Source organism: Amaranthus tricolor, chromosome 2, assembly GCF_026212465.1.
Source record: "Amaranthus tricolor cultivar Red isolate AtriRed21 chromosome 2, ASM2621246v1, whole genome shotgun sequence".
NCBI lineage: Eukaryota > Viridiplantae > Streptophyta > Magnoliopsida > Caryophyllales > Amaranthaceae > Amaranthus > Amaranthus tricolor.
In genome coordinates this window covers 29,767,933-29,783,837 of record NC_080048.1, presented here as the reverse complement: position 1 = coordinate 29,783,837, position 15,905 = coordinate 29,767,933, and the positions used below count along the sequence as shown (strand labels likewise).

General features: G+C 36.4%; 1 protein-coding gene and 1 non-coding gene across 3 annotated transcripts in view; both read right to left on the bottom strand.

The window, feature by feature from the left end:
* Positions 1-15,905, bottom strand: part of LOC130803704 (flavin-containing monooxygenase FMO GS-OX-like 3) — a 48,010-nt gene that overhangs the window by 23,834 nt on the left and 8,271 nt on the right. The gene's annotated exons all lie outside the window — the stretch shown is intronic.
* Positions 13,340-13,447, bottom strand: LOC130807102 (small nucleolar RNA R71). Its single transcript, XR_009040474.1, has one exon. It is a non-coding gene; the product is annotated as a small nucleolar RNA R71 (small nucleolar RNA).

Here is a 15,905-nt window from a genome sequence, read left to right as displayed (position 1 = left end):
CTTAGGAATATTATTTTCTATAAATTGCAAGATAATTCCGGTTTTTAAAAAAAAAGAGAAGTAATCCAACGTTTTGTGCTTAAGTGTTTTTCATACGTTTTTGTTGGATTTTACAAGAAATATTTTGTTCTTAAAATTGCCAATCAATTTATAATATTTTCTTGATGCAACTCTTTGATTTATTTTAGAGAATTTCTATCCTTTTTGTAAGGGTTTTTGAGAGTTTATGTAATTAGACTCGGGTGAGTCTAAGGGGGAAATTAGATAGCTTTGAGTGAAGCTAGAGAGGATTAGCTTGAAGAGAAGCTAAGTTTGTTGCTTGGAGTAAAGCAATTAGAGAGAAGAGGAGTCGGCCTAGGTGTTACGCTTCGAGTGAAGCAAGGTGTTTATTGTGATTGTAACTAATTGCCTTAAACATAGTGGAGTTTTTGAAAATCCCAAGTGGTCGTGGTTTTTCCTTTTGTTTAGGCCCAAAAGGTTTCCACGTAAAATCGTGTGTCTCTCTTAATATTTTGCTCTTAGTTTAAGCTTTATTTATTTTGAATAATTCCGCAAAAACAGGGCACAATCGCTTAAACTTGCAACAACAACAATTCACCCCCCCTCTTGTTGCTGTTCCCGTTCCTAATTGAATCAACAATTGGTATCAGAGCCCTGTTCCCAGAAGATCAGGAAACCCTGAGGGCAGATTCTGGTGTTCCCGAAAAATGTCAATTATGAACGAGCGAATGGAAGAAGGGTATTCGACTCAAAGACCGCCAATGTTCGATGGAAAATTCTATACATATTGGAAAAATAGGATGGAGATCTTCATTAAAGCGGAAAATTATCAAGTTTGGAGAGTCATAGAAATCGGAGATTTTGAGGTAACCACTACTAACTCCAACAATGAAATTGTTCCCAAACCTATAACCGAATATGAAAAAGAAGATTTTCAGAAAATGGAATTAAATGCTCTTGCTATAAAATTACTTCATTGTGGTCTTGGACCGAACGAGCATAATAGAATTATGGGGTGCAAATCCGCTAAGCAAATTTGGGACCTGCTTGCTGTTACCCATGAGGGAACAAGTGAAGTAAAACGGTCCAAAATTGATTTGTTAATGTCTAAATACGAGAGATTTGTTATGGAGCCAAGAGAAAGTATCCAAGAGATGTTCACTAGGTTCACAAACATAACAAACGAGCTTGTCTCTCTTGGAAGAATAATTCCCACTGATGAACAAGTAAGGAAGATCCTAAGGAGCCTTCCTCAAGATGAGCGCTGGAGGGCCAAGGTTACTGCTATACAAGAGTCCAAAGATTTTACTAAGTTCAATCTAGAGGAGCTGGCTGGTTCCCTAATGACGCATGAATTGCATTTGGGAACAGCAGACAGTTCCAGGAACAAGGGACTGGCTCTGGCAGCGGGGGAACAGGACGAATCAGAATGTGATGAGGAAGAGGCTGCTTTATTGGTACGAAAATTCAAGAAGTTCTTCAGGAACAGCAGGTATGCAAATCAAAGAAACAACAGAGAAAGAAGAACAAAAAATCTTGAATGCCACAAATGTGGAAGTACCGAACACTTCATCAAGGATTGCCCAACATGGAAGAATGAAAAGGGCAAGGGAAAGACAAGAGATTCAAGAAGACCGTTGAACAAAGAGAATTTTAACAAGACGGACTTTCGTAGGGCCATGATTGCTGCATGGGGAGAAACTGAAAGTGAGAATGAAACTATTGTTCCCGAAGAAGAGGAGACAGCTAACCTATGTCTCATGGCTACGCATAAAGGCAAGGAGAAGCAGGTAAATATTTCTAATTCATTTTCTGACCATTCATTTAATCTAAGTAAAAATGAATTAAAAGAGTTGTTAAAAGAGGCACAAGTTAAACTTGAAAATTGCAATGATAAGTGTCTCAAGTTAGAACAGGAACTTAAAGTAAGCAAAGACCATGTCTCATACATAAACACCTTTAGACATGATGTCCAAAACAGATTTTTCGGTTTGTTGGACCAAAATATAATCCTAAAGGAAAATATGGAGAGACTTAAGAAGGAAAATGTTATTCTTAATATTGAGCTATCACAATACAAATTGTTAGGCTTAAATAAAGAATTGATAAATGCATCTACTAAGGATTTGTGCAATGATTTTCAACATTTAGAGTTGAATCCGGAATCCAACCGTAACAACAATAATAATCTTGAATTAAATTCAAGAGAAAAAGGGAAAATCAAAATAACTCCCAAATGGATTCTAGATGCTAAAAGTAAGAAATCACAAGGCCTAAAATATTTTAAGAATAACAAAAGTAAGAAAGCTTACGTTAATCTTCCTAGAGACAGGTACTGTACCTTCTGTGGTAAAGCTGGCCATCTGAAGGAACAGTGCACCAAAAAGGAACAGTATACTGTCTCTAACAGAAACTATGTCTATAACATTCAAATTGATAAATATGATTCATGTAAGATCGACAAGGAACCCAAGAAAGTCTGGGTTCCTATAATTAACAATTAATTATCCTACAGGTCCAAGTGAGGGGGAACAGCTCATGGTATCTCGACAGTGGGTGTTCCAAGCATATGACGGGTGACAAATCTAAATTTCTCTCACTTGAAGCCTATGATGGGGGAACAGTAACCTTCGGTGACAATGTGAAGGGTGAGATAATCGCCAAAGGAAAGGTTGGAAGGTCATGTTCCCACGCCATTGATAATGTATTTTTAGTCGAGAATTTGAAACACAACTTACTTAGCATTTCTCAATTTTGTGATAAGGGTAACTCTGTAAACTTTACTTCTGAAAAGTGCATTATTTCTAGGAATGACACTGGAGACATCATTCTTGAGGGAAACAGAAAAGGGAACACTTATGTAGTGAACCTGGACACTGTTCCCAGAAACAATCTAACGTGTCTAAGTGTTATAGAAGACGACCCACTTCTTTGGCATAAGCGTCTAGGTCATGCTAGTTATTCATTGATTAATACATTAAGATCTAAAGACCTAGTTAGAGGACTACCATCTATAAAATTCCTTAAGGATGAAATATGTGATCCTTGTGCCAAAGGAAAACAAGTAAGGTCATCTTTTAAACCAAAGAATGTTGTGACCACCTCAAAAACGCTTGAATTATTACATATGGATTTGTGTGGACCTATGAGAATACAAAGCCGTAGTGGCAAGAGATATGTGTTTGTTATTGTTGATGATTATAGTAGATTTACATGGACTTTATTTCTAGTTAGTAAAGATGAAGCCTTTAATGAGTTTGTCTATTTCGCTAACAAAATACAAAAATCTACCAATAATCAAATTGTTCACATAAGGTCAGATCATGGTAAAGAATTTGAAAATTCAAGTTTTATGAGTTATTGCAATGAACATGGAATAAGCCACAATTTTTCCGCCCCTAAAACACCACAACAAAATGGTGTTGTAGAAAGGAAAAATAGAACTTTAGAAGAAATGGCTAGAACTATGTTAATTGCTAGTGGTTTACCTAGAAATTTTTGGGCCGAGGCTGTTAATACTGCATGTTATATTTTAAATAGAGTATTGATAAGACCAATCACTTCTAAGACACCCTATGAATTGTTTAAAGGTGTTAAACCAAATATTGCCTATTTTCGTGTGTTTGGATGCAAATGTTTTGTACATGTTAATGGAAAACGGAATATAGGTAAATTTGATGAAAGAAGTGATGAAGCAGTATTTCTTGGCTACTCATCTCAAAGTAAGGCATATAGAGTCTATAACAAAAGAACAATGAGTGTGGAAGAATCCGTTCACATAATTTTCGATGAAACTAACTTTTTGTCAAGTGAACAGGATACAAATAATTTTAAGATAGGTCTTGCAAATTTAGAAGAAGATGATGAAGAATTGAAAGTGCATGATCAAGAAACAGCTGGTGAACAGCCGGTTCCAGCAGAAGCAGAAAGTACTGATCGAGTTCAGGAACTGCCAGAACATCAGGAACAGCAGACTGTTCCCAATCCAGCTGTTCCCACAGAAGAGCAAAACGATCCAGTAGCTGAACAGAATGTTAATCAAGCTGATGAACCAGAACATGCTACTGTTCCCACAAGAGATTTTATGCCAAAAACTTGGAGATATCAAAAATACCATCCTCTTGATTTGATTGTAAGTGATTTGAATAAAGGAACACAAACTCGATCTCAAATGAGAAATTTTTGTGCACATTTTGCGTTCCTATCATCACTTGAACCCAAAAATCACGAAGAAGCTCTAAAGGATTCCGAATGGGTTGTGGCCATGCAAGATGAATTGAATGAATTTGAAAGGAACAAAGTATGGCATTTAGAACCCAAACCGAAACACAAAAAGGTAATTGGTTTGAAATGGGTATTTCGGAACAAACTAGATGAGCATGGAATAATTGTAAGAAACAAAGCAAGGCTCGTGGTCAAAGGGTACAATCAACAAGAAGGTATTGATTATACTGAGACATTTGCTCCAGTAGCAAGGTTAGAAGCTATTAGAATTTTAATTTCTTTTGCTGCATTTATGAACTTTAAATTATATCAAATGGATGTGAAATGTGCTTTCTTGAATGGTTTTCTTGATGAAGAAGTTTTTGTTGAACAACCACCTGGCTTTGAGAATACCTCATGTCTTGATCATGTCTATAAGCTTGATAAAGCTCTTTATGGGTTGAAACAAGCTCCTAGGCAATGGTATGAAAGACTATCAAAATTTTTGATTCAAAATGACTTTATTAGAGGTAAAATTGATAAAACCTTATTCTTTAAGAATAAAGGTTCCAATATATTAGTTGTTCAAATATATGTTGATGATATTATTTTTGGTGCCACAAATGAATTGCTATGTAAAGAATTTGCTAACCTTATGAGCACTGAATTTGAAATGAGCATGATGGGAGAATTAAATTTCTTTCTTGGTTTGCAAATTAAACAAACTGCTAATGGTATCTTTATTCATCAACAAAAATATATAAAAGAACTTCTTAAGAAATATGGCATGAATAACGCTAAAACCAACCATACACCCATGGCTACTAATGTAAGATTAGATGAAGATACAAATGGAACAAATATTGACCAAACTATGTATAGAGGCATGATTGGATCTTTATTATATCTAACTGCTAGTAGACCCGATATTTCATTTAGTGTTGGTTTATGTGCAAGATTTCAATCTAACCCTAAAGAATCACATCTAACTGCAGTGAAACGTATTTTGAGATATCTAAAGGGAACAGATGATTTATCATTATTTTATCCTAAAAGTGATGTCTTTGATTTGAAAGGCTTTAGTGATGCAGATTATGCAGGAGATCTTGTTAATAGAAAAAGCACGTCAGGTATGGTACAATTTCTTGGCTCATGTTTAGTTTCATGGAGTTCCAAGAAACAAAACACTGTTGCATTATCAACCGCTGAAGCTGAGTACGTAGCAGCAGCAGCTTGCTGTTCCCAAATGTTATGGATAAAGCAGCAGCTAAGAGACTTTGGTATTAAGTATGCATGTGTTCCTATTTATTGCGATAATATCAGTGCCATATGCATATCCAAAGATCCAGTGCATCACTCACGAGTAAAGCACATCCATATTAGGCATCATTTTCTTAAGGATAATGTTGAAAATAAAAATATCATTGTTAAGCATGTAAACACTAACGAGCAAATAGCAGATATCATGACCAAACCGCTTCCAAGGGAACAGCATGAGAAAATGAGATTGGAACTTGGCATGATCAAGCTGCATTAAAGGAAGTATCATATATGATTCCTAGAGACAAAATGAAAATTGAAAATGATCAATCAACCACAATAATCTTGATTGAAAAATCAATTATCGAAAGGATCAGGTACGCATTTTTTAAAGGTATATACTTTGGATGTTCTCATGATTGCATGATTATTTTGATCTGACGGTAGTAGCACAATATTACCATTTTTCTTTTTAAAATTAAAAAGACAAACAAAAACAACAATTTTTTTTCTTTTTCCCCAGCAGTTCTTTTAAGTAGGAGTTGAATCTCAACGTACTCCATTTTCACAATTCAAAATCAATTGTCTTGATTTGATAACTGCCTCAACACGTCACTTCATCCAATACAATTACTCCCTCTCGTCCCATCTTTCATTTCATCTTCACTAACCTTTCACGTTCACTCAACCCTAAACCGTCATTCCTTCCACTTCCATTTCACTCCGTCATTTTCCTTTGCTTTTCTCTCTAAAAACTTCAATGAAAACCAAGAATATGAAACCAAAAATGAAGCAACCTGTCCCTCTTCGAGTTATCTACCCACCTTCTCTCACTCACAAACCTAAGTCTTCATCAAAGGAACCAGAGGACACCCCTATGTCTCCGCAAACAAGTGGTAAAAGAACAAGAGAATCCAAGAAACCTTCAACCCACTCTACCAAGAAAATGAAGGTAACGCATTACTCAAATGCTGAAGAACTTTCTAAAGAAATGTCTGTAGGATTTGGTCTAGACAAAGAATGGTACGAATCTACAATCTTTCCTAAATTCCATGAAATTTTACAAACTCAAAAATGGGAATCACTTATGAGCGTATATTGCTGCAACCCCATTTACCCTGACATTATGCATGAGTTTATTTCTAATTTTGCTGTTCATGATGGAGTTTGTTCTAGTTCAATCAAAGATATTGATATTGAATTTGATAGTCTGACTTTAGGAGAGTGGTTAGGTGTTCCTGCTACTGGTTTTGATGTTTATCATGTTGGGTCTAAGATTGCGTTTTCTGGAAGAGATGAAAAAGATGTTTGGAGATGCTTGGGGGTTAGGCAAAAAAGGGGGAAAGTAAGTCACAATGTCCTGTCTCCTTTACATAAGTTGCTGTACAACATTGCTAGAAGGTTTATCTTGCCACGAAACTCAAAACGTAGTGAGGTAAGTCTTCGAGATGCAACCCTGATATACTGTATGGTGAACAACATAAAGATTAATTTTCCTTCCTTGATGATTTCTCATTTAAATGATTGTATAGCCAAACGTTGTATGGTTGGCTATGGTGGTTTGTTGTCATGGATTTTCTCAAAGTTTGGTGTTCCACTGGGTGATTATAGTTTTCCTATGGGTCCCAGCAATATGATAGGTGCAAAATGTTTGAGTAATTTGCGCCTTAAATTAAATGAGGAAGGGATTCTTGAAAATATTGTGGAACAGATTGAGATTGATTCTGATAATGAGGAACAGGAGGAAGAGGGGAAGGAAAAGGAGGAACAGGAGGAAGAGGAAGAGAAGGAAGAGAAGGAACAGGAGAAAAAGGAAGAAGAGGAGAAGGAGGAACAGGAGAAAGAAGGGGATGGAGTTAAGAAACAGGAGGTTGTTCCTTCTGAGGAAGAAGACCAGGGGGTGGAATCTAAGGTTTCTCTTGAAGAAGACTCTAGGGCTGAACCCAATAGTTTTCCCTCATCAAAGCCAACCACTCCACCAACTCATCATTTCACTCCACTATCACCTTCACCAACACCAAGATCACCATCACCATCATTTCACAAACACAGCTTTGATCAGGCAACCGTTCCTACTGCTCCCTTATATTCCATTCTTCTCAAGCTTGATGATTTGCAGGATCGCTTCTTCAAATTTCAAGATGAGATCCGTGTTTCCCTAGCCTCTTTAGCTGACCAGATGACTCAGATGGAGGCTCGTCTTGGCGCTAAATTGGATACAGTTGAGGTGGAAACGGAATATGTTGATGAAGATGCTCCTGCTTCATAGTTTCCCTTTTATATTTTTCATTGCTGCTGTCTCTGTCTTTAAACAATTTCTTTCTTTTGGTACCAGCTGGGGTACAAAACTTTAACACTGTTAACATTGAACCTTTTTATGCTGCTACTATGTTAGGTTGGTTAATCTTTGCTTATCATGCTTGCATTCTTTGTGTTCTTTTAAAATTTGCTTCCTATCCTATCTTTGACTATATTTAGTGCTGTGGCTTGATTGTTTATCTTCTTTTTGAATGATGTCAAAAGGGGGAATATTTGGCACAAACTTAAATAATGCTTGAGTATGCTTAGTCTGATATACATTTATTCTGTTGAACATTAGGAACTGTGGCTATGCTCTGATATTCATGCTCTGATGCTCTGATGATTAATAAGTTTAGCTCAGTTTAGCTCTGATATACATACCGAGATACATACTTTGATTGTTATGATTTATATGCTCTGATGATTACTTGAATGCTATGATAAAAGTTCTTACAGTGCTTTAAGTTTTGTTTGGTAAGATTTGTTTTGTTTTAGTTTTATTTGAAATCTTAAGTTATAAAAGTTCTTCCGATATTTTGATTATGCTTAAGTTATTTTAAATATTTCTAATTAATAGAGTAATTTGTTTTTAATGTATGCTTGGTAAATTATATTGTCACGAGTTAATTTACTAAGTAATGTAGAGTTGTTTTGATCTCTAACATACTCTTCAACATTGGTTTACTCTATTTTGTTTTTAAGTTTGTTTGAAAAGTTTGTCATCATCAAAAAGGGGGAATTTGTTGGACCTCTTGAGTTTTGATGATGACTACACTTTATTTAAGCGAACATGTTTTTAGAGATTGTGCAGGTTGATATCCGATTATGATTATGATCGTTGATAGTACCTATGCCTTAGCTTATGGAAACGTACATGTCAAAAGGTTTCAATTGATGTTAGGAGAAGTATATCGCTTGGGATGTAAAATGGAGACAGCAGGTCTACTGTTCCCAAGTTGGATGTTCTAGCTAAACTGAAGTCTGGAGACAGCACACTGTTCCTGAGCAGAAGGTTGACTACGTTGACTAAAAATTCTGGTTATCATATTTTAATTATTATTTTTAGTTAATGTATTTTAAATTAAATTGTTGCAGTAAAAATTTATTTAAGTTAATTGGCAAATCGTTTTTGTTAAAGAAAATGAAATCACGATTTATTTGTTAAGATCCTTTATTTTAGGATCTATTTTTAGTAAATCCTGGATTTGTTAAAAATAGAATTAACTAACTTTGAATTGGTCTTAGCAAATCTTTCTAACCGGTCTTTATTCCTAAAAAATAGCAAACAATCATTCCCACTAAGATTAACCGTTTTCTAAATATAGCATGAAGTTCCAGCCATTAATTTGGGGAACAGGAATTACTACTGAAGAAACTGCTACTTTAGGGAACAGCGGTTATTAAGGGAACAGCGGTTATTGTTTATGTACACGTGTGATTTGACTTAATCAAATCTTATGGAAATAACCGTGTGTTTGCTTAATCCACATTACTCCCATGATCTCTTGATAGTGGGATGATGGATTGGATTATTCCACTTTCTTAGGAATATTATTTTCTATAAATTGCAAGATAATTCCGGTTTTTAAAAAAAAAGAGAAGTAATCCAACGTTTTGTGCTTAAGTGTTTTTCATACGTTTTTGTTGGATTTTACAAGAAATATTTTGTTCTTAAAATTGCCAATCAATTTATAATATTTTCTTGATGCAACTCTTTGATTTATTTTAGAGAATTTCTATCCTTTTTGTAAGGGTTTTTGAGAGTTTATGTAATTAGACTCGGGTGAGTCTAAGGGGGAAATTAGATAGCTTTGAGTGAAGCTAGAGAGGATTAGCTTGAAGAGAAGCTAAGTTTGTTGCTTGGAGTAAAGCAATTAGAGAGAAGAGGAGTCGGCCTAGGTGTTACGCTTCGAGTGAAGCAAGGTGTTTATTGTGATTGTAACTAATTGCCTTAAACATAGTGGAGTTTTTGAAAATCCCAAGTGGTCGTGGTTTTTCCTTTTGTTTAGGCCCAAAAGGTTTCCACGTAAAATCGTGTGTCTCTCTTAATATTTTGCTCTTAGTTTAAGCTTTATTTATTTTGAATAATTCCGCAAAAACAGGGCACAATCGCTTAAACTTGCAACAACAACAATTCACCCCCCCTCTTGTTGCTGTTCCCGTTCCTAATTGAATCAACAGTTATGAAGAAAAATAGATATTTTTAATAGTAAATTCAAAAAGATAGAGTCAATATATATGAAATAAAATAGCTTAGACCCAACAATGGTAGAATTATGGTTAGAAGATGAGTAAAAAACAGAAAATGAATAAAAGAATAGCAAACAATCAACACAATGTATTTATGAGGAATCTATAGATACCTCCCCCTCAAATAAGGATTAGTTTTATTAATCTACCCAACAATAACCTAATGACCAACCCAACACACTTCAGATCAAGCTCTATTCAATAATGGAAATCACCCACAATCTAATACATAGAAGAGGAAACTCTTTTGGTTCACAAACCCTAGTTTCTCTAATGTGTATTAGCCTCACTCTCATGCTTCTAAACCTGATTTTAGGGCCATATATATAGCCCATTATGTTTAGAATAACCCTAGGACAAGTTAGGACTTAATCCACAAACATTCGGCCCATAAACAGAACCCGCAAAATTGGGCACTGAATCTCGCTCGACCAAGCCGTATTATGCTTGATCGGGTCAAGCGGTGCCTTTAGAGGACCATTGCCTTTCCCCTGCTTGATGCCTCAACTTTTCTCCCTTCTCTTTGTACCTTGCCTTGATCAAGGCACAATCAAAAGCTCATTTGATGCAATCTTTTCATTGATCAAGGCCTCCTTTGTCTTGTCAAATGCCACCCTTATGTACCACACACATGTTCATCATTACACCATCACCATGACACACCGAAGACCCTCTTGTGTTGCTCACAACACCTTGTGCATTGGCTTGAGTGATCAAGCCATCATCTTCACACTTAATAGATTTGGTACTTGATCTAACAATATATAATACTTTCTCCATTCCTTAGACTATGTTTGGATGAAAGAAAATGGAGGGAAAGAAAAGGGAATGATTTGGGGATAAGAGATCCCTTGTTTGGATAACAAAATAAGAGGAAATGAATTTGGACGGATGGATTTAAGGGATTGAATGAATGATTTTAGTTAAGTTTGAATCTTTCAAAAGTTTAAAAGATATAAAGGGAAAACTTGCATTTCCCTTCTTTTCTCTTCCCTTTTCTCTTAAATAAATAAGAATCACTTCCCTTTTATTTCTCTTCTCTTTCTTTCCCTCCCCTCCCTTTCCCTTCTTTTCTCTCCCATCTCTTCCCGTTCCTTTCCTGTCGTTTCTCTCTAAAGATGTTATCCTAACATTGTGTTAAAGTTGTTCGTACAAGGAATGATTACGAGAATTAATGAAATTAAAATCTTTTAAATGGTAGATATATTATTTTATTAAATAATAAATTTAATATAGACTAAATGGGGTAAATGCATTAAAACATTAAAATAAAGTTAGTAGAAAAATATCGAAATCATCATTATTAAAAAATTAAAATAAAATTAGTGAAAAATATATTAAAACCATAAGATTTTGTAGGTACAAAGCTCTAATTATGAATCGACTCTCGGAGCGAGATTTGCAAGTTGGAAGGTCATAAGCTACTCAAAGAGTCATTTTTGTGCTGACCAGGTCTCATACCCGGGTGGGTTTCCACATACCCGACCGGGTTTGCATTTGGCACTTAGAAGAATTTGAAGATGCCATTTGGAAGAAAAAGTTGCTACACGCACCCGGGTGGGTTTCCACATACCCGGCCGGGTGAGCATTACGATGACTTGAACAACGCTCTAAACCTGGTTGGGTTTCTAGACACCCAACCGGGTTTTTATTGAAGATCAAGATGTTCTGCTGCATACCCGGGCGGGTTTCCTCTTACCCGACCAGGTTTACTCTTGAACTTAGAAAATTTTTGGTCTTGAAGATTTAGTTGTGCTGCGCACCCGGCCGGGTTTCCACATACCCGGCGGGGTCCTGTAGTTATTTTTGATAGTAACTTCCCATATCCTCCCATCTCTTTTAAGAAGGATATAAATAGCTTTTGAGGGGGAATTTGGAGGACGGTTTTTCTTTTGTTCGGAGGGTTTGGCATTGAAAAAAAGATTTCTTGTATTCCTTGCCTTGGGGATTGCAAATCAACACTTCTACATTGTAATTTTAATTATATTGAGGGTATTAGTTTCAATTCTAATTTCTTGTTCTTGTTTATTATTGTTATCTTTGAATGCTTGTTTCTCCATTAAATTTGAATTTTGTTTTCTCCATGAATTTCATTGTTGATCTTCTTGTTAGTTTTAATATGCTCAGTGAGTAGTTTTATTTCTAGAGTTTGGTGAAACTATGCAAAAGGTCAAGATTCTTGTTTGATTTTAGGATTTAAATTTGGTTTGTCTAGGCGATTCAATTGATGGGTTTTAGATTGATTTCATGTTTGGCCAATTTGCAAGTTTTATTCGCTCAATTCTATAAGCGAGAATTGTGAGTTTGAGTGAACGATTTCCTTCTTTGAACAATTAAGCTTTAATCGCGATAGCTTGTTTTATTGTTTGATTGTCGAATTTGTTTGCGAGAGCCACACCTTCCTTCGCCTATATTCATTCCTATCCCAATTGTTGTTCATGAATCATGATCGATGGATATTGAATCCTTTTAGCCCTAGGTTTTTAATTATTGAATTTTATTCATCTCTTGTTTCTGCGTTCTACTAGATAAACAAAAATCCAACTTTTGATCGTTAGTAATAGTGAACTTGGTTCAATTTGTGACTTTATTTGTCCTTCCTCAGTGGTTCGACCCTACTTGCCCAACGATACTAGTTAGGTGAAATAGGAACTATTTTTGGTAGTAAAACGACGTACCAAAATTTGGCGCCGTTGATGGGGAGGGGCAACAATTTTACTTTTTGAATTTAGCGTTTGCTTTTGCTAACCCACTCGAGGAACAACTGTTCTTCGAGCATATTTACGTTTGTTTTAGTGTTTTTGTGCATGACCAGGAGTACCAACAAGCAACCTTTGCTTTTTGATCCTGAGGTTGAGGCAACTGCTCGTAAAACACACGCAAGTGCAATGAAAAGGAGGGCGGAGGCTCGTAAACAAGCTCAACGGGCCTCTCAATCTCTTGACATGGCGGCTCAGGCTCCCGAGAGAACTCTTAGGCAGTCTGCACAGCCCAAGGCTAGCAATGTTACCACGGGGATTAGGATGCCGGCTACTAATGCTGGAAACTTTGACATCAAATCCCATGTTATGAATATGATCACGGGAAATCGGTTCTATGGTCTTGACAATGAAGAACCCGTTGATCATCTGCAGAAATTCCTTCAAGCATGTTCTCTACAAAAGATTACTGGAATGACTGACGACGAGCTCTACTTGTACCTCTTTCGTTTCTCTTTGGCAGGCAAGGCTCAACGTTGGTATAACTTTCTTCCCAACACCATTACTACTTGAGCGCAATTGTCTGATGCTTTCCTAGTGAAGTATTACTTCGGTTATAAGACTCATGACTACAAAGTTAAGCTCTATAATTTCTCACAAGATGTGGGGGAAATTTTTCATGATGCGTGGGAGAGATTCAAAGATTACCAATATATGTGCCCTCATCACGGTATTGAGAAGGAATTTCTTATGCAATCTTTTTATAATGGTCTTGATAATGAGACTAAGAGGATGGTAGATGGTGCGGCTGGCGGCTCTTTCATGAACAAACAAATTTCTAAGGCTATTTCACTCTTGGATACTCTTGCTGAAAATCAATGGAATAGCTCATCTAGGCGCGCAGCTCAAGCACCAAGGAAGGGGAAGCATGAAGTTGAAACTTATTCCCTTCTATCATCACAAATCTCAGCTTTGAATGAGAAAATTGATGGGATACGCATGGGTGCTAATACATCTATGCCCGTCAATGCTATGGCTACCTCTAGACAAGGTGGAGTTTCTTGTGATTATTGCGGTGTGCTTGGTCATTCTCTAATGGAGTGTTCTGTTAATCCAATTGGAGGTGGTTAAGAATTTGCAGGTAACAGTTCCTTTTACTGAATTAATCACACAAGTGCCTGCTTATGCCAAATTCATGAAGGACATATTGACTAGGAAAAGAGCTTTTAGTGAGGTGGAAACAGTTGCTTTTACTGAACAATGTAGCGTTTTGCTACAAAATAAATTCCCTCCAAAACTGAAAGATCCTGGTAGTTTCTCCATCCCTTGTCACATTGGAACACTGTTTATTGATAAAGCTTTATGTGATTTAGGAGCTAGTGTCAGTGTGATGCCTTTTTCTGTCTGTTCTAAACTAAAAATGGGTGATCTAAAAGTTACTAATATTACTCTACAAATGGCTGACCGTTCTGTTTAATATCCTTTGGGTATTTTGGAGGACGTCCCTGTTAGGGTAGGTAAGTTTTATATCCCTATTGATTTTGTTGTTCTTGATATGGAGGAACATCAACAAATTCTTATTATTTTAGGAAGACCTTTTCTTCATACGGCAGGAGCAGTAATTGATGTGAAAAATGGTAGACTTACACTTTCTGTGGGGGATGACAATGTAACTTTCAACTTGAGCAATGCTTTGAAAAGTCCCATGCTTGAGGAAAAATGCTATGCTATTGATGTAGTTGATGTGATTTGTCATGATAACTTGCCCCTAACTCTTATGAAAGATCCTTTGGAGGCCGTTCTTTGTCTTGAATCTTCTACAGGTGATGCTAGCATTTGGAAAACTGAAATTGATGCTATTTAAACAAGCCCTTTGTAATGAAGCGCTTATTCACAGCGAGAGCAAAAGAGTGCAGAAGTTAATTCGGCCTATATGCAAAGTTGAGGTAAAGAAGCCCGAACTAAAACCTCTCCCTTCCCATCTTAAGTATGTTTTTCTTGATGAGCAAGAGCTCCATCCTGTTATCGTTAGTACTACACTCAATGATGCCCAACTTTCCCAAATTTCGGATGTTCTGAAAACTCATAAGAAGGCCATTGGGTATAGTGTTGATGATTTGAAGGGTATTAGTCCCGACTTTTGCATGCATAAGATTCATTTGGAAGAAGATCACAAGCCTTTTATTCAACCACAAAGGCGCTTAAATCCTAACATGCAAGAAGTCATGAAAAGTGAGGTATTGAAACTACTTGACGCAGGCATTATTTTTCTATTGCTGCATTTAAGTGGGTAAGTCCTGTGCACGTGATTCCAAAAAAAGGTGGGATGACTGTTGTTAAGAATGATAAAAATGAATTAATTCCCACTAGAACTGTCACTGGTTGGCGCATGTGCATTGATTACAGGAGACTGAATTTAGCTACTCATAAAGATCATTTCCCTCTCCCTTTCATTAATCAGATGCTTGAAAGGTTAGCTTGTCATAAATATTTTTGTTATTTGAATTGTTATTCTGGATTCTTCCAAATTCCCTTTCATCCTGATGACCAAGAAAAGACAACATTCACTTGTCCTTATGGTACTTTTGCATATCGTAGAATGCAATTTGGTTTATGTAATACACCAGCTACATTTCAGCATTGCATGATGAGCATTTTTTCTCATTTCATAGAGTCTATCATGGAAGTCTTTGTGGATGACTTTAGTGTGTATGGTAGTTCTTTTGAATCTTGTTTGGCTAATCTCACTAAAGTTTTGAAAAGATGTGAAGAATGTAATTTGGTTTTAAATTGGGAAAAGTGTCACTTTATGGTGACTGAGGGTGTGGTTCTTGGCCACATTATTTCTGATAAGGGCATACAGGTAGATCGAGCCAAGGTACAGGTGATTGAGCAATTACCACCACCAGTTAATGTGAAAGGGGTAAGGAGTTTTCTTGGTCATGCGGGGTTTTACCGCCGCTTTATTCAAGATTTTTCTAAAATTGCTAACCCACTAACCCAACGTCTTCTTAAAGATGTGCCTTTTAACTTTACCGAGGAGTGTGTTGAGTCTTTTAACAAGATAAGGCAAGCTCTCATAACCGCACCCATCATTCGCCCTCCCAATTGGAAACTCCCATTCGAGATTATGTGCGATGCAAGTGATTTTGCGGCTGGAGCTGTGCTCAGTCAAAGAAAGGACAAGGTCTT